Below are 23,930 nucleotides of genomic sequence, written 5' to 3' on the forward strand. Positions count from 1 at the left end.
GATCCACACATACCCCGTAATGATCCACACATACCCCGTAATGAACCACACATACCCCGTAATGATCCACACATACCCCGTAATGATCCAAACATACCCCGTAATGATCCACACATACCCCGTAATGATCCACTCATACCCCGTTATGATCCACACATACCCCGTAATGATCCACACATACCCAACACGTGCGACACCTGCGCTGCCCCGTCACGTGTTATCTCAAAGCGACTTCCGTGCTGACATGCGTGCTGGCATGCGTGCCCTTTTGCAAACACCTGGTGTCAGCACTGGTTTCAGTAATCCATTCCTATAATTCCCACTGCTATTTCCTTTTACGGTGAAAGGAATCTGTTTTGGAGACGTTCTTTGACGTTAACGTTTTATATTTCTTGAAACAACTTGACATGTTCCATCAGGCAGATGTATCTTTTGAAATTAACATAAGCTCCACCTTTCAGAGTGTTCAGGACATACGTATTGTAATGCTGTAGGCCATTGGGTGGTGGTAATGTTTAACCAAGGAGATAGTGAAGTATCACAAAGGTTAGTTTAGTCTAAATGGTCTTTGTATGGGTTTTATGCTACGGAATTGAAAGATGCGGGGTTGTATGTTACTGAATTGAACGACACAGGGTTGTATGTTACGGGAATGAGTGAGTGAGTGAGTATCGTTTTACGCCGCTTTTAGCAATATTCCAGCAATATCACGGCGGGGGACACCAGAAATGGGCTTCACACATTGTACCCATGTCGGGAATCGAACCCGGGTCTTCGGCGTGACGAGCAAACGCTTTAACCACTAGGCTACCCGACCGCCCCGTTACGGGAATGAACGACACAGGGTGGTGTGTTACGGAATTGAAAGCTACAGGGTTGTATGTTACGGAATTGAAGGATACGGGGCTGTATGTTACGGAATTGAAGGATACGGGGCTGTATATTACGGAAATGAACGACACATGGTTGAATGTAGCTGGATTGAGCGGTTCTGAACGGTACAGTGTGTGTATGTCACGGGATTGTACGGTACAGGGTTGTATGACTAAACATTTCGAGATAGTATTGATTTAACCCTTGGGTGAAGGAAACAATTAGATATGCATGTATTACCATATATGCAACAACGACATGAATGGCAATAACAGTAGGTTTGTGTGTGCATGACTCATTACGCAGGTATGACTCGCATCTCTGTGTCCACGTGAACAGTAAACACAACACGGGTCGTTAATCTACCTGAACGCCAGGGATATACCTGTGTCCGCTCGCAACACTTTCATCTCACCTGTAGTTAGATCCAGGTATATCGATATACCTGTCCCCTCTGACCACTGACGCAGCACAATTCCGTCTCCTACCTGACATGCTCATGTCCTTAACTGACCTTACCTGGCCGTAAGACGTGACACCTGGTAGGCGGCTTGCATCAAAGGGAAGCCGAAGATCAAAGCTAATTGTTTCCGCGTGTCTGTATGTGAATAACAACAGGTAATGGTCAGTTTGTGGCCAGATTGTCTCACCTGGGAGCGCGTTGTGTTGGATAATCCTCAATAGAGGCGGGATATCTTCGATCTCCTGAACCCCCTCCTCAATCTGACGGGTAATTACAGGTGTGTTTGCGGGGCAGGTAAGCTGCGACAGCATGTAATGTGTATTATCTGAGTTTAACGGGAATATAGCCTCCCTGTTGTAGTTATTGATGTACTGGTGTGTTAGGCTTTAGCTACATTGCATTGTCATCATATTACGGGACGATACGTTAGCTCAACGGAAAGGGAATTAGCTGACTTGAACTAACTTGATTACATGCTATGACATGAGAATTGTGCTGGCAATTAGCTGCGTGTCTCTGAGAGTGTTGGTTCGAATACCAGACGTGACTCCACCCAAAATGATACTTGAGTTTGTACTTACTAAGAAAGTGTTATCCCAAATATAACATTTGTTACATTTGACCAATTTCTAATGGCAATGTGTATTCATAGATTTGGTATGTCCTTTCGTTTGTTGATAAATTTGACATATTGTTAATTGTCAAACGAGCTTACAAGACAAGGTTTTAATCATCCTTACATTCGGGCGTCCCTACACCAGCAATTGTATCTTCTTAATTCCGTAATATGCCGTGATTCCATTAGGCCTGAGCACAAGGACTTGTCGTAACAGGCGACTAACGGGATCGGGTGGTCAGGCTCGCTGACTTGGTTGATGCATGTCATCGTATCCCAATTGCGTGGATTGATGCTCGTGATATCAATCATTGTATTGTCTGGTCCAGACTCGATTACTTACAGACCGCCGTCATACAGCTGAAATATTGCTGAGTGCGGCGTAAAACAACAAACAAACAAACAACAACAACGACTCGTTGTCACGGACAAAGTGCGAAGTATTCTCCCCCCTTGAGATGGCCCAGCAGTCAGGGTGTTCACTTGTCACGCATAAGTTCTGGTTCGACACTTTATCCCACCCTGTATCTTCCTAGCAAGTTTATGCTGTACATTGCGTGACACTCTAATACAGATGTTCTTCTGTATCATTTTCTGTGGACAAAAACGTGTGTACTGCAAGGACCTTCTCTAGACCCAGGTTAGTTATGGTGTGGGTGTTTTTGTGGTAATCTCCGAGGCCGTGATGTTCTCACTTGTATCACCTTGTAAGTAAATAACGCTGGTTTTGTCAGCAACCGAAGGGTGCTCAATGGGGGTTGTTAGGTCACGTCGTCACGCATCTGTCGCGTTTAAAATGTAATTGATATCATATAGAATTAACCAAATGAAGAGGGAGAGAGAGAGAACTGCAGAATATATATATATATATATGACATATTGTTAATTGTCCATTATTGTTAATTGGCAACAACACTACTGCTCAAAATAAACTTCACCACACACACACACAAATATATATCTATATATATATTGTGTGTGTGTGGTGAAGTTTATTTTGTGTGTGTGGTGAAGTTTATTTTGAGCAGTAGTGTTGTTGCCAATTTATTTAAATTTTTTTGTTATTAAAGCTAAACATGTGTCTACCCACGCAGTAGGGTGTGTATATGATACGCCCGAGGGAAGAATGCTCTCGTATAACCGGAACAAACTGAAGATAACTTTCCTATTACGGAATGATGAAACATTTAGTAAACACTGTTGGGAATTTGCTTCTAAAAATAATTATTGTATTGCAAATGTGTTTTTTTTATTAAATACAATACGCTTTGCACCACATGAAGGAGGATCTCTTTTCTAAATTAGATCACATTTCATCATATAAACACTGCGCTTTTCGTTTTTGTCCATCGTCCTTTCCATTATACAGAAACCCAGGAAATATGATTGCTATCTTGAATTGATACATAACGACTGATATATCCACGCTCAGTCTCGGCCCGTGTGAATGCATTTGCATCAGTGATATTAGATATATACAGCTTGATGTCGACAGGGAGATGCTGCATAGTCATGCTTTGCCGATAATTGCCTCGGCTGCAGGCGAATATTCAATCTTGTGCACTGAATTTTGCATTACTCTGCTCAGTCTCGTGTTGAAGGAGATTACAAGGAGACCAAACGAGACTATCAGGAAGTGCCTTTGTGTATTAGCTGCTTTGTAAACACTGATTAAACCACAACCAGGGACAAACGTAATATAACTAACTCGAGTACTGTACAGTTTGTCAAATGCTACAAGCAGATTGATCCTGGGACAATAGCACCATAAAAGGCTGACTGAATTGACTATTGGGGAAATGATTAATGGACGATATGCATCTTGAGAGGGTTGTAGGTTAGTTATGAGCAGCTGATGGTGAATCTGTTGATTAAACCATGGGAATTAGGACAATAGAACAATGACAGAAATAATTAATAATTAGTAAATGAGCAGATGAACGGATATGATATATGTAATCAATATTGTGAAAATAATAATGAGAAATTTAAATAATGAACAAAAGAGTGAATGTTCTTTCACACCGCGGTGGGCATATTGCCAGTTATGTGTATACAGTGTATATATGTCTGGTGTGGGTTTGATATAACTGGATATTATTTTGATATCACGTAATTAAATAAGTAGGAAAACCAGTGGTTGATAGTATGATCAACGATTCACATTAGGCAGGAAATCAGCCGTGTCAGACATTGTAACCACCCGATCCCCATGTTATTTGACGATTCTCAGTGGGGAGCTGAATAACGTGTATAGCAATGCATAAAGCAGTGAATTAAGATTTGTGTCAGAATCTGATTACTCGGGAAACACTGACAGCCTCTAACAACAGCACTGACACGGGCCATGGCACACCGGTGCTGCAGTCGTGTCTTCATAACACGCCAGGAAAGTCCGGCATATTTGTAATTGAAATATAATTTATGCATTTCAGAAAAAATATTCTTATAAGTGCAGTACATGAATCATACGTTTACGTCCAGGCTTTCGCACTGACTGCATTGATTTGTGTCATTCTCTGCATACCCGTGTGAATGCCTTGACGTAAGAACCGCACCCGCAACCCTCCTACAATACCGGTTACATAGAGACGGAGTACACGGACGCACACACTTCCCAGTAGCGACCGCTAGCCACAGTTAGTGCTATCGACCAACACACCTCACTGGAAAACTTGTCCCTCGTACAAAAAGAGCAAGGTAAATTATATCTACTTTTGCTTATTGATTAGTTTTTTGCGTGAATTATCCATGTGATATATGGGATTAGCGTGTCACGTTTAATCTGGTCCTATAGGATTACCTTAATGGGTTAATCCTTTGATCTCTAACCTCAGGTAAACCTATTCTGATCATTATCGCATTATTCATCCAATCCAGGATTTAATCAGCAATACGCTTTCAATTTGTACCAAACACGTAACTTCCTCGTTATTAGGCCGTATAATTTTACAATGACTAATATTTCTATACATCCTCTAACCTCCCATCCGCCCAGCAATTGCACTATAACGGGGTGCCCTAGTTTATGAATGACGTTCGGGCACCGACAACAGTAGTCGATATGTCTATAAATGGCGGTGTCCAAAACACGATATGAATGAGTGATTCCACAGTTCCCCCTAGACGGCGTTCCCAGAGCATCCCCCCAGACACGTGCCGGTAACGAAGGCGCGCGCTTTGTCCTACCTGAGTTACCTGGATCGGGACAGGTAACAGAAGCTCAGGTGTGTTGATGGGATAGTATACCGGCTGTAGAGTGCCTGCCCTCAACGTGTTACTATAGGTAGGTATGTTTACTTACACTACCAGCAGGCAGCGATTGTCATGTGGCAGGGATTGTTATAAGCCGACTTGTTGGATCACAAGTAGATCTGTGGTGAAATGCTGTAGTACTTTGATTATTTCGCTATACCAGGGTTCACCAGTGACAATAAGTGAGAGTTGTCTTGTCACGGACGAGACCAGCACGTTGTATGAACTCCGCCGGTGTGCATGATATGAATAGCGTTGTGACGTTGTTGGGGTCCTGTCCGTACAGTCGGGTTGTTCTCTGGGGTCGGGTTGTTTCCCCACCCTCGGGTTAATGTGGGACATGTCACCTGCAGGTGTGTGTCAATGTAAGGAAGTTTGTGGTCACTGGAACAGCTGTCACCTTGATTTTACCTGGATCGATGACGATATTAGTTGTGTTCACAGGTAGGTGTGCTTGTAGGTCACGTATTTGCTGGATGGGCAAATATACCAGTAGGTGATTGTAGGCTGTGCATATCCCATAACGATATACATGTATTACCTTTATCTTCAACTGATGTTGGATCATGGTATATATCTCACATAATCACCATCATCTATTGTGTCAGTGATTAGCATGGATGAATTTCACGTTGTATTTCATAGACCGCCATTTATTATGACATCGTGATGTAAAATTACTTCAGATGTCACGTGACATGAAAGGGATGTCATTTGAATTTCATCACGTGTTGTGAAAACAGTATTTAACAAATCATTTGTCCGTTTATCACATTATGTTAGATCTTAGACGGCATCATTACCCAATTCTTAGTCTGTTCGTGCTCGGTCAAACTGCTGTGATGGTAACGGTTGAAACGCTTTGTTCCTTGTGATGACTGTGAGTTAACATACCGGGTAGCCTTCTTCCAATGTCCCAAATCATCTAATACAAGGATCATTAATACTGCTACAAGATACCCCCTATGTTGTAGACATGCAACAACCGTGGCCACTTTCCTCATCCACTTGAACATTAGAGTGTATCGCAAATGTATTTCTTTGTTGTCAGTTCTCTCCTTTGACCTTTGTTCAAGAACAGACTCTGATATGCCTATATCACCCTTAACGCCAGGACATGATGACCCTAACCAGATATAGTTAGGGTCATATGGTTGGTTGTGTACTCAAAAACATGTTTCAAATAAGTTTTGTTTTAATGGCATTCATTATAACCTGCTGCAGAATTTCTGTACACGGCACAGTTCTGAATGTCCCGAAGAGCGTTGTTGAAGTCAAACCATGGGTCAAACCATCTTTGTCTATATTCGCCTATATCTCCACGTTGTTTGTGCAGGTATATACCTACGTAGTATGTCCCACGGAAACATCTGTTTCATCGTTAGTCAACTTCCTATTGTCTCTAGTACGCTTTGGAAACCTACTTAATGCTCATTTGGCCAACTGTTGCATATCATATAGCGAGGATAGAAGAGTCCGCGTCCGACGATATGTAATTTGTTAACAACCCGGCCTTGTAATATCGGCTATATAAAATAACAACCTGGCCATGTGATATCGGCTATATACAACATTAAGATGCACCACTGGCTCTGCTAACTACCTCGGAGCTCATTGTGACGATGTCATGTACAATGCAACCACGAGGTGTGACCAGTGCTTTTGATAGAATGTAGTGAAGTGAGTTCGCTATAACTGAACGACCCGACATGTCAGGGTGTATTAGTGAATATAGTGCTGACCTCGGCACTCTTAACTCCTCGCTGACCTCGGCAATATCCACTCGGATATGTTTCGTGGATCACTATCCTGCACGTCACTTGCAAATATACACGCATTTCACACATCTCACGAGCTCTGGTTTGTTGCAGTATAATTCAATATTAATTAATGTACTATCTACACGTTAAAATATCTACTGGTTATTTTCTTGTACACGTTAGTTGAGTTTATCCCTTATTCTGTAACGCTACATTGCCTCCTTATTATTCACAAGTTGCAATATATCTGATCACCCATAATGTACAGTATTCACTATTATTCTCAAGTTAAAACATCCCGTTTGTATCTCCCGACTCAATGAGCCAGTATCTACAACGGTGTGTTACTGAGTAGGAGTTTGAGAAGCACCCGAAGTGTCACTGACAAAAATGATGTCAGGTTCAATTCCCTATTTTGACCTGTACCATATGTTCCCCTGTTTTGAGGTGAACAATTGATTTGCCTTTGCATGTGTTTGTGACATACCACGGGGTTGGGCAGGATACGCTTAGCTTTTCGCGAACACCTGGTGTCATCACTATTTGATGGTTATATAAACACATTTTTATGATAATGGACTCTGCTTTTAGGAGAGATGTCTTATGATTATGGAAATAGTATTGTCGCTTTTATTTGCTAGGTCTAATATCGGACCACGACCCATTTACCCAAGACTATATCTTTATGTATGTTCTTCATGGAAAGCGTCCAGGGAAGATAAATTTGGATTGAATTTCACAAATGTATCGTTCTTTGGACGTTTCCCACTATGACGTGTTGCGCGTGACGACGCTATGCACACGTCACCATGAAGCTGTCAGTGCAGTTTATGGTCATGGTGTTTGTTGTGTTATCCACGTGGAGATGTGAACGTCAAGATGCCTGACTACACATGACGCCATGAAGTCAGATGGGACTGACTGGGCAGTCTGTGTGGCGAGGGACGTCACACCCTGTCTCGCCTGTCTGTACACAGAGAACCACTACCCCGGCAACACACGGCGGAGGCCTTGCCCTGTGTTTGATATGCATGCTGATGGGATATACTATATTTGCAAAATACAAACACTTTTCAATGTTAACTAAATGTATTTCCACACTCTAGCCATGCACGGTGTTTTATTTAAACACTGTTCAGCTGGGCGTTGGTTTTGACGTACAATTGAGAGACATTCTAGAAGTCGGAATGTAATATAGTATTAGAAATAGCTTCCCTGATCGAACCTGAGATTCATTGATGTTTTTACTTCCCACGCAACTCACATGTCAATACAACATAGAGTCCGCTAGATAATACAATGTCCGCCAACAGTCCGCCATCAGTCGATACATGTCCGGTGTCGTCCACTGGCATCACCCATCAAACACACGGACCAATCACCGCTTCAGGTAATCGTTACCTGGAATTCTTTTTAACCCATTCGATACAACAGTTGGAATAATTAAATATTTGATTATATTTCACAAGGCTGAAATATTCTTTCTTTTCGGTAAAATATGATTTTCAATATGGTTTTCAAGTACAAATCACGTGGACGTACCTTACAAATTGTAATGGCAAGTCGTGACGAATAAAACTGGTAGCCCTGCGATATCGTTGTTGCTGCCAAGGTTGAGTTACTATGTTTCAAATTTCACTATTGATTCAGACTACATTCCAACCAAGTGTGTAATAATGCATCCATGCTCGACTACATGACCATGCAGCAGATGCTGTGGGCCGTGTGTGTCGCCGCCATGCTTCTCTGTGTAGGAACACGGCGTGTCTACACTGTCATCCATCTCGCCAGCCACGCGAGGCGCAATGTTTAATTGATTACACGTTCTGAATGTACTTGGTACCGTGTGTAATCGGCAAGACGCGGAAGGATCTGTGCTGTGTTCAGACAAAGGATTTAAGCTAGGTATTAACTGCTTTATGAGTATATGTTCTCGAATGCGATCACTATACAATGAACACGTAGTACGTGCTGTTTATCAGCCATGTTATATGTTTTACATTTTCGGAACGATTTTAAGGTGTAGCATGTCTCGTAAGCCTGTTTAGGCTGGGATGGGTATGTAAACATACATTCGACTATATCTGTGTTATGCAATGGTGACACATCATTATTCTTTTCTCTGCGGTTTGGGACGGTGGGGTAGCCTAGTGGCTGAAGCGTTCGCTCGTCACGCTGAAGGCCCGGGTTAGATTTCCCACATGGGTACAATGCGTGAAGCCCATTTCTGGTGTCCCTCGTCGTGATATTGTTGGAACATTGTTAATAGCGGCGTAAAAACGTCATTTAGAAGTGAAACATATATGAGAGATAATTTCTGGATGTCAACTTTTTTTTGATAAGGAACACAACGTTTCGGAGTAAAGGAATAAACATATACTCCAAAACGTTGTGTTCCTGTAAAGAGGCTGACATCCAGATATTCTCTCTCTTCTTGTAGTTGTTGCTTTACGAAGGAGTACAACTCGTTTTCTATCTGACAAAGAAAGAAGACGACTATATCCATTTGGTCTGCCACAGAACGGCGAGGCGACCTGTTGGTGCACGTTGCGATCACGTTACATTGTGCACTATGGACGAGTCTCACCTTTTACAGTTCCAATAACACACACATACTGTATTGTCAGGCGAACGAAGTCTTACATGTGTGACGTTCTTGTGAAATAAGATATGACGTTCGTGTGAAATATGACATGACGTTCGTGTGATATATGACATGACGTTCGTGTGAAATATGATATGACGTTCGTGTGAAATATGACATGACGTTCGTGTGAAATATGACATGACGTTCGTGTGATATATGACATGACGTTCGCGTGAAATATGACATGACGTTCGTGTGATATATGACATGACGTTCGTGTGAAATATGACATGACGTTCGTGTGATATATGACATGACGTTCGCGTGAAATATGACATGACGTTCGTGTGAAATATGACATGACGTCCGTGTGAAATATGACATGACGTTCGTGTGATATATGACATGACGTTCGTGTGAAATATGACGTGACGTTCGTGTGAAATATGTACTGTTGGTTATGGTGTTGGATTATAAGGAAATGGAACAGATGTTCTACTCATCTGCACCCTATATTTCTCAGTGTTCTCTCGCAGTCATGGGTATATATCGTGTTATACTCGGGGTTCGTTTGTGTGTGTTTGTGTGTTTGTTTTTTAACGTCTCAATATTCCAACTGTATGATAGCGATCGGAAAATAATCGATTCTGGACCAGACAATCCAGAGATTGACACCATGAGCATCGAATAACACATGCATCATCCAAGTTATTGAAGCTGACCACTCGATCCCGTTAGTCCCCTCTTACCACAGCAGGTAGTATATGTTGTAAGAGTAGATATGTCATCATGAATTGATGTATGCCCTTAAACAAGGACAAATTAACACAAACCCCCTCCGTACATTGCAAATGACCTTCACATTCCGATGTCTTTGACCCTTCTGGTGACCAGCAGGTAACTTATGACAGGGTGTTTGTGCTTAGTAATGGCGCTCCAGTGCCGTTTGTCACGTGGCGAAAGAACGCCACGACGTGCGTAGGTCAAGCTGTGCTTGCGGAAGGATTAATGAATATTCATGCAGAGATTAAGGGTTCATCTCCGAACAGTCGGCCAAACCACGGGCATCGCTCAATCCGCTCGAACTCAATGACTTTCCTCATTAGGACTCCGCGGACTGATAATGAGTGTAAGAAAACCGTATGCGGCGTTTTGGGTATGTTGTTGTTTTGCTCGTCTACATTCGGCCTTTATAGAGAAAAAATAGTTATGCAATATATTATCAGATATATGAGAAAATAATATTTCACTGTCGCCATTTGATTTATAGAAAAAGACACTACAAACTGCACCCTTTGCGTCGTTTTTGTCCGTGCTACAGTGTTTTTAGGTTATGTTCGTATGGTTCTTTTAATAAAACGAAATAATGTGTTTCATCAAAACGTAATGTTGTTCCATGTTATGTTTCACGCCAACGTCTTCATGCGTGAACTGGCAGGTGAAAATAGATCATTGTCTACATATTGCCTGTTGAACAGGCCTCTAAACTATAACTCCAAAACTATAACTGGAGTGTTTTGTTACGGCTTGACGTTTACATGCCCTTCAAACGTGGTTGACCTTTGTGTGAAACATACATCATTACAATCAGTTTTGCTTGGTCTGTGAACGAACTAAAGCAGGTTTTACACAGTGGTAGACGCGGCTATATTCACGAACTATTTCTTCCTGCTCTGTTAAAACGTTGTTACAACGAGCCAACTTCCAAACCATTCAATTGACGTATCAAAATAGCGCGCTATCAGTTGAATAGCTTATTGACAATGATGGTGTTTTCCCCTGTGATATAACAAAGCTGTTAAGCCTGTCATTTTTTTTAAAAATACGCTGCGGTGTAGGAAAATCTTTGTCCCAAAGGACACGGACGAGCTGACCCACAAATATCTATTCACGTTTTATTTGCCTGGATTTTTTTTAAATATCTCGCAATATATAAACCTCGTGAAAATGCACTCATGCATGAAATGTAGACTGGGTTCTGTGTGATGTATTAAATAAACAAGGGCGGCCTCGCAAACCCGTGCTTGAACCGGTTCCGTTTCTGCCGATGATGAATGCGCTACCGCGAAGAACCTGATAAACCGCGACCTCGCGTCGGCGTACTTGATCCGCACTATTTGAACATAACGCCGGCTATAGATAGATGTTCGTTTTGTGAGTCCAGTATTATGATGTATATATGTATGTGCCGTTTATCGGATTATCTTTAAAACGAGTTCCTTTATGATGAGTATCATCATAAAGACGCTATATAGGGTTGAAAAGACGCACTGGGGCGTGACCACTTTGACATGGTATGGGCGGTTTACTGTGCTTCTTTGAATTGTGTTTTCGGTTAACACGGTGATATTTGTTAGCTTTTCAAATTACCAGCCCGCCAAGTGACGCCAGGTTTCAAATATATTTATTTTGTCGAGTTTGCACCCACCATGTTAGTAGGAACCGTCAACGTCAGGGAATCATCAGTTTCTAGTAACAGATTTAAATGGCCGCAAAAGGCAAAATAGTTTTGTTATATGCATGGATTACTGAAAATCAGTGATGAGTTTGCGAAATGGGTCATGCATGTTCTCAGTTATGCGGATAGAGTTCCTGGCGCGTTCGTCTGTGTTTATTTATTACTTTACGCATCTACATCAGTTCGGCATGTACATCATCACGATTCTTCCAGACAAACCAGTGATTGATATTATAGGCAACGCCCTACGCCGATGGGGTACAATGACACGCAGTCAACCAAGGCACTGAGCCTGACCCCCCAATCCAATCAGCTGCTTCTTGCTTGGGACCTGTTCTAACCAGTGTCTTCGGGGCTTTTGTCTGGACTGTGTTGATAGGTTTCGACTGTGTTGCAAAGGTGCAACCTAGCTGGTGTCAAGACCGACCAGTGCTTAATGAGGTAGTTTATTGGAAACAGTTATTTCAAAGGTTGTCAAAATCCTCCCGTATGTCTCAGACAGAATTGTTTCAATTAATATGAAAAAAGATTTTCTGAAAAAGCACCAACAGGATCCAAAGCATGGGCAGAGAATCAATAGGGTTTACCTTTACTGTGTGTATGTTTAGAATAACATGATCTGGTCGTTGCAGCTGGTATTGTTTAAAGGGGGCCTGTTGGCAGTCCCAGCAAGATGGGTGCAAGTCTTTCCAAGACCCGCTCCACGTCCCACCCTTGTGTGTCTGCTCAGCCAGTACATGTCAGCACGGCCATACAAGCCCTGTTTGAACCAACCTATGTCGTTCAATGTCTATCTTTGAACATTGTAATTTATTTTAGGATCCACTAAGCCATCTGATTTGCTTTGTTTAGACATGGGAATTAGCAGGTCGTGACTTTAAAACTAACAGTGACAGGACATTAAATACGAGCCAGGGGATATGAGGTCTCTCTGTACATGGTCATGTAGACAGTCAGAGAGGCAGGGGGTATGAGGTCTCTCTGTACATGGTCATGTAGACAGTCAGAGAGGCAGGGGATATGAGGTCTCTCTGTACATGGTCATGTAGACAGTCAGAGAGGCAGGGGATATGAGGTCTCTCTGTACATGGTCATGTAGACAATCAGAGAGGCAGGCGTTAAGTCAGCGTCGCTCGTGGTCAGACATAGTTGGGTAATCGTTCACGTCCGTCAGGCTGATAATGCATGAGTTACATATATCAGTAGCGGGCGTTCAGGATGTTAGAAGCTGGTGGGCGTGGGTACGATGAGTGTGTAACCCACATGGCATGTGGCTATGTACATGTAGGACTATTGTCACCCACATGGCATGTGGCCATGTACATATGTAGGGCTATTGTGTCACCCACATGGCATGTGTCTATGTACATATGTAGGGATACTGTGTCACCCATATGGCATGTGGCCATGTACATATGTAGGGCTATTGTGTCACCCACATGGCATGTGTCTATGTACATATGTAGGGATACTGTGTCACCCACATGGCATGTGGCTATGTACATATGTAGGACTATTGTCACCCACATGGCATGTGGCCATGTACATATGTAGGGCTATTGTGTCACCCACATGGCATGTGTCTATGTACATATGTAGGGATACTGTGTCACCCATATGGCATGTGGCCATGTACATATGTAGGGCTATTGTGTCACCCACATGGCATGTGTCTATGTACATATGTAGGTATACTGTGTCACCCACATGGCATGTGGCTATGTACATATGTAGGACTAATGTCACCCACATGGCATGTGGCTATGTACATATGTAGGGCTATTGTGTCACCCACATGGCATGTGGCTATGTACATATGTAGGGATACTGTGTCACCCACATGGCATGTGGCCATGTACATATGTAGGGCTATTGTGTCACCCACATGGCATGTGTCTATGTACATATGTAGGGATACTGTGTCACCCACATGGCATGTGGCTATGTACATATGTAGGACTAATGTCACCCACATGGCATGTGGCTATGTACATATGTAGGACTAATGTCACCCACATGGCATGTGTCTATGTACATGTAGGGATATTGTGTCACCCACATAGCATGTGGCTATGTACATATGTAGGGATACTGTGTCACCCATATGGCATGTGTCTATGTACATGTAGGGATATTGTGTCACCCACATAGCATGTGGCTATGTACATATGTAGGGATACTGTGTCACCCATATGGCATGTGTCTATGTACATGTAGGGCTATTGTGTCACCCACATGGCATGTGTCTATGTACATATGTAGGGATACTGTGTCACCCACATGGCATGTGGCTATGTACATGTAGGGCTATTGTGTCACCCACATGGCATGTGGCTATGTACATATGTAGGGCTATTGTGTCACCCACATGGCATGTGTCTATGTACATGTAGGGCTATTGTGTCACCCACATGGCATGTGGCTATGTACATATGTAGGACTCATGTCACCCACATGGCATGTGTCTATGTACATGTAGGGCTATTGTGTCACCCACATGGCATGTGGCTATGTACATGTAGGGATACTGTGTCACCCGCATGGCATGTGGCTATGTACATATGTAGGACTATTGTCACCCACATGGCATGTGGCTATGTACATATGTAGGGATACTGTGTCACCCACATGGCTTGTGGCTATGTACATATGTAGGGCTATTGTGTCACCCACATGGCATGTGGCTATGTACATATGTAGGGCTATTATCACCCACATGGCATGTGGCCATGTACATATGTAGGACTAATGTCACCCACATGGCATGTGGCTATGTAGATATGTAGGGATATTGTGTCACCCACATGGCATGTGGCTATGTACATATGTAGGGATACTGTGTCACCCACATGGCATGTGGCTATGTACATATGTAGGACTAATGTCACCCACATGGCATGTGGCTATGTACATATGTAGGACTAATGTCACCCACATGGCATGTGGCTATGTACATATGTAGGGATACTGTGTCACCCACATGGCATGTGGCTATGTACATATGTAGGGCTATTGTGTCACCCGCATGGCATGTGGCCATGTACATATGTAGGACTAATGTCACCCACATGGCATGTGGCTATGTACATATGGAGGGATACTGTGTCACCCACATCGCATGTGGCTATGTACATATGTAGGGATATTGTGTCACCCACATGGCATGTGGCTATGTACATATGTAGGGATACTGTGTCACCCACATGGCATGTGGCTATGTACATATGTAGGGATACTGTGTCACCCACATGGCATGTGGCTATGTACATATGTAGGACTAATGTCACCCACATGGCATGTGGCTATGTACATATGTAGGGATATTGTGTCACCCACATGGCATGTAGCTATGTACATATGTAGGGCTATTGTGTCACCCACATGGCATGTGGCTATGTACATATGTAGGGCTATTGTGTCACCCACATGGCATGTGGCTATGTACATATGTAGGGCTATTGTCACCCACATGGCATGTGGCTATGTACATATGTAGGACTAATGTTACCAACAGGGCATGTGGCAATGTACAGTTAAGACTATCAGAACATATACTACAGATAGTTCATACTCTGATATCCAACTGAACAGAAGACTAGGGCATAACGCTGATTGAGTATCAAATACTTCCATTAGCACATTCATATAACTTAATGTACGCATACATATGCATCACGGGCGCATGCGCCAGTAACACGTGCTGCAGACAGTGCCCATCAAAGGGAGGACCCAAGACGACTGAACAGTGAACATGATCAATAATACAAAGAGATTCACGTTATCAGTTGCCAATAGTTTGTATCTATCTACCTGGTGCGCCCGGCATTGCTTGAAGCTGGCGAGGCTACACGGCTTCTGTGGTGGCTTGGGAAGCCAAACTATAAAAGAACGTTTTGACAATTATATACTGTATATTCATATATATTTTTCTTCATTGAAAAATATTAATTATTACAACAGCAGTGTTAAGTGTAAATAGTTCAAATAGGCTGTCGCAGAACGTTCTAACCTGTTAATATTATTGAAATCGTCACGAACTTCCTATAATATTCCAGTTTAGCTGTAATATGGTCATACGATATCGATCTAACCTAGATTGTAATAGGAGTTTCATGATGCACTTTTCATTCAGGCTAATGCTACCAGTACCGCTACCGCTCTATCGTACTGAGATGTACGTGATGTCGTCAGTAGACGTCGCCGGGTGTCCATGTAACCCGACGACAGTCCCATCTCTCCATAGCAAATGTTCACCTATCATGATTGATCATGTTTCAAGTCCACCCGCTAATGACCTTGACACCTTGACGTCATGGGTCACCGTGACCTTGCAGTCACTGTTGGACAGAATTGCTGACTCTGCAATAACGACATGATAATTTCATCATGCATAGATAGAATGTCGAGGTCCTATTAACCAAGCCGCGATCCGCAGCTGGATGTCATTAAACACGCGCTGTGGTCGTTATTGATGCAGAATTAAAAGGAAAACAACGACTGTTTTCCAGGGCGAGACTGATCAAGAAATAAGTTTGTTCGCTACCAATACGTTGAGTAGAATTATCTCTGTGTGTCAGTGTATTCCCGCAGGAAATAACAATGAAGATAGATAGTTAGGTCTGCGTCTGGCTCGTTGTTCCTGATACAAAGGCCGCTGGTGTAGGAATAGGGAGTGGCTCGAGAGGAAGTTGCGCCACCACCATCAGCATCAACAGTGTCACACCATAATCGTCATCACCATCATCGACGTTAGAACATCATCACTGTCATGATTAACATCATCACCATCAGCATCATTACACCAGGATCGTCATCATCATCCCCACCTGAACTTCGTTATCAATAGTGTCATCATGTTATGTTTGTGTAGGATTAACTTAAATGCATAGCGTTCCTTCGCCAAAGGTCATTAAGAAAACACTCAGTCGTAAACGGCCCCGTCATCAACAACGAAATCTTACCAACATGAATATGTGTAATGAGTAATGAATTGACCTAATACTTATCAATGGCAAGAACTAAACTCTGTAGTCGACACTGATGGGCCTTACTGTTTGGTCTTACTGATGGGTCTTACTGATGGGTCTTACTGTTGGACCTTACTGTTGGACTTTACTGTTGGGTCTTACTGATGGGCCTTACTGATGGGTCTTACTGTTGGACCTTACTGATGGGCCTTACTGTTGGGTCTTACTGATGGGTCTTACTGTTGGACCTCACTGATGGGCCTTACTGTTGGGTCTTACTGATGGGCCTTACTGATGGTCTTACTGATGGGCCTTACTGATGGGCCTTACTGTTGGGTCTTACTGGTGGACCTTACTGGTGGACCTTACTGGCGGACTTTTAACCTGAAAATTACATCTGATATTATTGAGTCTGCAAAGTGCACAAAGTTATCCTCGTTATCATCATCATATATGTGTATATCAACCAAAGTGTTTCACTGCATGTCGGTGTTCTGTTGGGCTTGTCACATGCCCCCAGCCATCTGGTGCACGTTCAGGTAACGGTTGAGTAAATATGTAAAACACCAGTACACCATGCATACATACGTTTCGGAAGTGGAGATAGATAGCCTGCATCATATGTACGTATACACGTGGTGCTAATCAATATCCCCAGCTACCTGTAGTGGCGAACAGGTGTTGCATGCTGTCAATTCCTCGTGCACGACAACTGATTAACGCTCACGTGATGTCTTTGGCAGTCAGGTTGTCACGAAAACTGTGTAGATCAATGAAGTTTTGTACTGAAAACCAGAACGTTACTTGCACACGAGCGATGACTCATGGTCAATTACCAGGGCGAACATTCCCTTTAAAACTCCCTTTTTATACGTGAATTTTGTATTGATCTGTCGCTAATTTGTAACTCGATAATTTAGCCTTGGTGGTGGCGGTAAATGTTTAAAAAACGTCAACTGTAGTTCACTACTGCTTGTCAGCAAGAGGAGACTAAATGAGGGGACTAAAGCGATCGCGCGTTCAGGCTCTGGGACTTCCTTGATAGTAGGATGGTGGAGTAGCCTGGTGGTTAAAGCGTCGCTCGTCTCGCAACAGGTCCGGGTTCGATTCCCCTGTTGGGTACAATGTGTTAAGCCTATTTCTGGTGTCCCCGCTATCACATTGCTGGAATACTGCTAAAAAGCGGCGTAAAACTATACTCAATCACTCCTTGATTGTATGTCATCGTATCCACCTAATTGGGTGTCTCGATGCTCGTGGGGCGGGGGAATGGGGCGGGGGAGTGGGGCGGGGGAGTGGGGCAGTCGTCTCAGGCGCCGCGATTCGCTGTGCAGAGTTACGTTCCTTGGGCACGCCAGAAACCTATGATTGTGTGTTCGAATCCCGGTTCGCCCCGATTATGTTTCCAGGTTTGTCAGCACCATACCCGTGCTCGTGGTTTTCACCGAAGTGGTAAACGTCTGAGACCTGCATTACTTCGGGCTTTCCTCCCACATACATTAAGCTTACACGCCGTGACATAACTGGAATACTGTTAAAAGCGGCGTTAAACCCAACTCACTCACTCCTTGGTTGTGGTGGCGTCTGTGGGATGCCGGATAAGACTTAATACAAGGACGATGGTATTTCCTTGGTTACAGACTACAAACATCTTGTGTCTTGTCATATCATCCATATGGCATTGCCGTACACATCAGGCAAATCCACTGATTTTCTCTGGACATCCCCCGTATGTATGTCAAGCATACCCTCTTGGCCATCGGGTTGCTACAGAAAGCTTCAAGATACATATTCTGGTATCCAGCACACCCTTCACGAGTGTTTGATTTTCACATGGAAAGAAATACGCTACACTGAAGTAAGGGTGTGTTTCTTAGTCGTGTAGTTATGTTAGCATGACTAATGTTTGATACGTGATGCTGCAGGTTATTTGTTATCAAACATAAAAAAGTAAAAGATTCGCCTTCTCATATCAAGTATCGAATTCCTATATACACCCCATGTATATGTGAAGTTTCTTTGACGCAAATTTTATCCTTGTAATTGTCGACTCTTTCAACAGACATGTCTAGCTCCGAAAGTCAGTCCCTATTTAACTAAGGAAATATCTGATAGTGTTGATTGCGTTTGTGGTCTGGTTTGTGTCTTGTGTGTGGTGTTATGATTTCAGGCGTAATGTTAACTGTGTTTGGTTAGTACTGAGTGCGCGTATTGATACATCACGTTCGAGAAGCCCCGAGGAATACCGTGACATCTCGTGCAACACGGGTCCGACACAAAACTGCCAATTACAGTCGGAGAATCACACACAGTGATTCCCCAGGACTAGAAACCGATTCTGGGTCAAGGTCATTCTGTTTCAGAACATGATTTCCATACATGACAACCAATGTCAGCACGGCTCGAGTACACCATGCACACTTGTGTGTGGTAACTTGCTCGAATCTAATCTTGTTGTCGGGTAGATGTGACTTATTCTGGTGTGAATACAACTTTAGTAATCTCCCATGTCGTTTTGAATGCTGTTTAGATGTCACATATATGTGTTCATCGCTGTCAATTTTAGATCTGAATAAATTTTCATCAATCATTCAATGGAACCCTTGTCCAGACTTGATGTGTTTGTGTTTGTGTTTGTAAGCACTACACTATGACCACGGGTTTCACCAAAGTTGTAAACGTGTAAAACTTGCATCACTTCGATTTTTCCTGCTAAATCTAGCTGGGGTTCGATCCCCAGCCGCGTCATACTAAAAGAAAGTTTAAATATGGTACTTGTTGTTGCCCTACCTGGCGCTCGGCCTCGTGCACGTCGCTATATGAGTGCAATAATTTTGAGCGCGACGTGCATCCACGAAGTCAGCGAGCCTGATCACCCGATCTCTTTTGTCGACTGTTAAAACAAGCTTTGTCGCCTGTTACGGCAAGCATGGGTTGCTGAAGTCCTATTCTAACCCGGGTCGACACGTTAAATAACTTAGGTACTGTTCAAAGTCGCGTTACGCCGAACTCACTCACTCACTCACTGTGGCGTGGGAATCTGAGAGGCATTGTGTTGTAACAGCTCTTGTGTTGAGATGAGTGATACCACCCATGCCATAATTCAATAACTGTACACATCCTTCATGGCCTGTCGACAACCAGCTAGACAATGGCTGGCAGTGATGGATGGACGTGGTTCTAACGTGTATGAGTATCAAGTCTCGACCAACCAACAGCAGTTGGCTTCCTACAACCTCGATGTATATCTCGACCTTATCTGAGTGTCCGGCCGATCTTTGCCTGATACTTCTCATTACGAATTATCCAACGTGGGAGAGAAACGCTCATGTACGTTTCAGTCAGAACAACATAAATCAATTCAAAGCAACTCTGTTATCGTGAGATGTTATGAAAGCTTGATTTATTTTCCTCAGTCCAGTCTCTCACATTTGACAGTGAGAAAAAGCAAGGTCACTCGTCGCTTACGACTGAATGGTCACTTTTACGTCAAGCCATTGTAACGAGTGAGTCAGTGGTGTGTCGGTGGCCGCCATGTTTACACAGCGTCCTCTAGTGGTGTCCACAGCGCCCTCTAGTGGTGTACAGAGTCCAGTGTACTGTAGTGTATGTTGATACGTGATCTCCCACGTGCGTACACCTCCAACATCCACCTGAGGACTGTTATGTGTGTTTACTGTGCTTTGTCGTCGGAGAATAGCATGTCGCCCATACTGCATACCTTACACATGACTACAAGGTTATTGTACTGTTTTACCGGGTTTATTGGCACGTTCGTGTAATTGTGTAGCAAGGGCGGAATGCTCTTCTTTGATCAGTCGACAAGCTATCCCCTGCCTTCATAAACTCAGTACTAAATCACCTGCCGTTGGGAAGAAGTACCGGGAGTAAAAATATCGCCCTCATAATCAAACACATTACAGTGTTATTCGCTTTATTGTAGGTTAATAGTATAATGAATACTATCTTTATATCCACCCTGCATTCAAGATTCATCTGTTATGCTTGTGGCTATGTCGAATGTTTGAACACAGTGTCAACTGAAAGTTCACGTACCCATCAAGGATAGCCACAACCTCCTCCCCTCCACCACACCCAGTATTTAAGATTCCCCCGTTATGCGTGTGGCTATGTCGAATGTTTGAACAGTGCCAGGTGTTTGTTGTAACTGAAAATTCACGTACCCATCAAGGATAGCCACAACCTCCACCCTTTCACCCACCCAGCATACAACCTCCTCCCCTCCACCCACCCAGCACACAACCTCCACCCTTTCACCCACCCAGCATACAACCTCCACCCTTTCACCCACCCAGCATACAACCTCCACCCTTTCACCCACCCAGCATACAACCTCCTCCCCTCCACCCACCCAGCATACAACCTCCACCCTTTCACCCACCCAGCATACAACCTCCTCCCCTCCACCCACCCAGCATACAACCTCCACCCTTTCACCCACCCAGCATACAACCTCCTCCCCTCCACCCACCCAGCATACAACCTCCACCCTTTCACCCACCCAGCATACAACCTCCTCCCCTCCACCCACCCAGCACACAACCTCCACCCTTTCACCCACCCAGCATACAACCTCCTCCCTTTCACCCACCCAGCATACAACCTCCACACTTTCACCCACCCAGCATACAACCTCCTCCCCTCCACCCACCCAGCATACAACCTCCACCCTTTCACCCACCCAGCATACAACCTCCTCCCCTCCACCCACCCAGCATACAACCTCCACCCTTTCACCCACCCAGCATACAACCTCCTCCCTTTCACCCACCCAGCATACAACCTCCACACTTTCACCCACCCAGCATTCAAGATTCACTCGCGTTGCCCCTGTACATGCTTCACGTTTGAACACAAGGCCATACGTTTGTTGCAGCAGTAAGAGTGCAGCTTACACCACGACAATGCCAGATCAAGCCTCAAGAGGCAACGCTCGGATTAACGCGAGTTTACACGGATCAATTTGTTTCTGACGGGATTAGGAATTGTTTAATTCCCTCGATACACGCTGGAATAAATGGTTGAGGTCAAGCGAAAACAATTGTTCCTGTACGTGAACTACTAAACGTTCTTAATGGTGGGTGGTGGGACACGGTCTGGTGAAGAGTTTGTAATTACTGTTATGTTTCAGGAAGAGAATATATGGATGTAAACTTCTTTATTATGGTGAAACGTTGTGGTCCTCATAGTAAAGAAGTGTCATCCATACATTTTCTTTTTTATGTGTATCACTTCCAAATGCATTTGAAAGACTTGCTACTGCTATGTTTGATAACCATTATTGATATGCATCATTACATGAATTGTTTGCTAGGCATTACTTAGAAGTTGACGGATGACAAAGCAGACACAAGTGATGGATAACAACGTCTTCAATATTGTTAGGGTGACGTTTCGGTAAAGATCCTTGTACCGTTGTCAAGCATCATTACAGGTGTTGCCAACAAAGGGTTAAGGTTTGAAATGACTTGACCAAACTTTGTGCCTGGCACCTGTCCCCATAGGTTTGTGTGTGTAGGTTGTTATCTAGGAGTGATTTGTTGCCAGCAGGGTAAGGTATAAGAACTGCGCCAGGCGCCTCGAAGCAGAGAACTGGAGCTGTTACGTTGAACATGCGAGCAGTTTGTTTCTTTGTTTCTTTGTCATCATAAACATCGATCCTTGTAAATGGGATACGACGACATGCATTAACGAAGTCGGCGAGCCTGACCACCCGATACCGTTAGTCGCCTCTTACGACAAGCATGGCCGCCTTTAGCGGCAAGCATGGGTTGCTGAAGACTTATTCTACCCCGGATCTTCTCGCGTTGTATAAGAACTGCGCCAGGCACCTCGAAGCAGGGAACCGGAACTGTCACGCTGAACATGTGAGCAGAGCTGTTGTTATTGAAAGACGTTTTCAAGTGTACATTAAACATTATACCAGTCTTCTGAATCCTCCCGTTTGAAGTTGTGCTTGACATCGTTGCACTTTAAAGCGTCGCTGAACACTGCATTTCCTTCAGTGGAAACTGAGTAACTTACCTAATAGCGGGAACAATAACCCGGCTTTGGTGAATGTAGAATGTATTGGCGCGTCTGATTCTTAATCACCATAACACTTCTATACCCAGGAAGAAATGTTGATGTATTCATGCGCACAGATCCCCTATAGCAACGCTACTGTAAGCACAAACACAGCCTCATGTTCCACTGATCATTCAGTGATCAATCATATTTTTTCTCTTTTTGTATTGAGGACTATTTTGATCACGTTGAAAAGAGTATGCACTTGCCACACACACACACCACACACACACACTATCCCCCTACCACTTGGCTGCCTCCTGCACGTGGGAAGGCCACTGCTTAAGGCGCTTCCTCGTCTGTCTCAAAGACCTGGTTAGAGTGTCTAGATCAGCATACGATTTCATAACGTTCTTAGCCTAGTGGTTAAAGCGTTATCTCGTCATGCCGAAGACCTGGGTTCGATTCCCGACATGGGTACAAAGTGTAAAGTCCATTTCTGGTGTCCCCCGCCGTGATATTGCAGGAATATTGCTAAATGCGACGTAAAACCGTACTCACACACTCAACTAGATGGATGTAGGATTGCAAAATCTGAAATTATTATCTTAGCATATAAAACTTTTGGTACTCAATATATTTAATGCTGGTTTTGATCCTATGTCCACTAAGTTCGTTGTTCACAGCAGCATCCTTCTATAACTATGTCCAGATTAATTGGGGCGGTGGGATGGCCTACTGGTGAAAGTGTTCCCTCATCACCACGAGGACATGGATGTGTTTCTCCACATGGTTAACGCGTAAAGCCCATTTGCCCCCCCCCCCCCCCCCCCCCCCCCCTCCCCTCCCCTCTCTCCCCTGTAGCTGGAACAGTAGTATGAAGATGCCCCAGGGTCTCCGATTGATGTACACATGTATGGGTTT

General features: G+C 43.7%; 1 protein-coding gene across 6 annotated transcripts in view; it reads left to right on the top strand.

The window, feature by feature from the left end:
- The window catches only part of LOC124117651, an 82,342-nt gene that overhangs the window by 47,253 nt on the left and 11,159 nt on the right, over positions 1 to 23,930 (top strand). The window contains exon 1 of one of the 6 annotated variants that reach the window (XM_046479632.2): positions 1,232 to 1,630. The exons of 1 other annotated variant lie outside the window; for it this stretch is intronic. The gene's annotated coding sequence lies outside the window, so the exon portion shown is untranslated. Of the gene's footprint in view, positions 1 to 1,231; positions 1,631 to 4,509; positions 4,653 to 5,078; positions 5,239 to 5,429; positions 5,652 to 8,706; positions 8,873 to 23,930 lie in introns of those variants that run through there. 4 more of the 6 variants (XM_046479629.2, XM_046479628.2, XM_046479630.2 and 1 more) reach the window with 4 other exon arrangements.

The sequence above is a fragment of the Haliotis rufescens genome, unplaced genomic scaffold (genome assembly GCF_023055435.1).
Source record: "Haliotis rufescens isolate VD_foot unplaced genomic scaffold, xgHalRufe1.0.p SCAF_48, whole genome shotgun sequence".
NCBI lineage: Eukaryota > Metazoa > Mollusca > Gastropoda > Lepetellida > Haliotidae > Haliotis > Haliotis rufescens.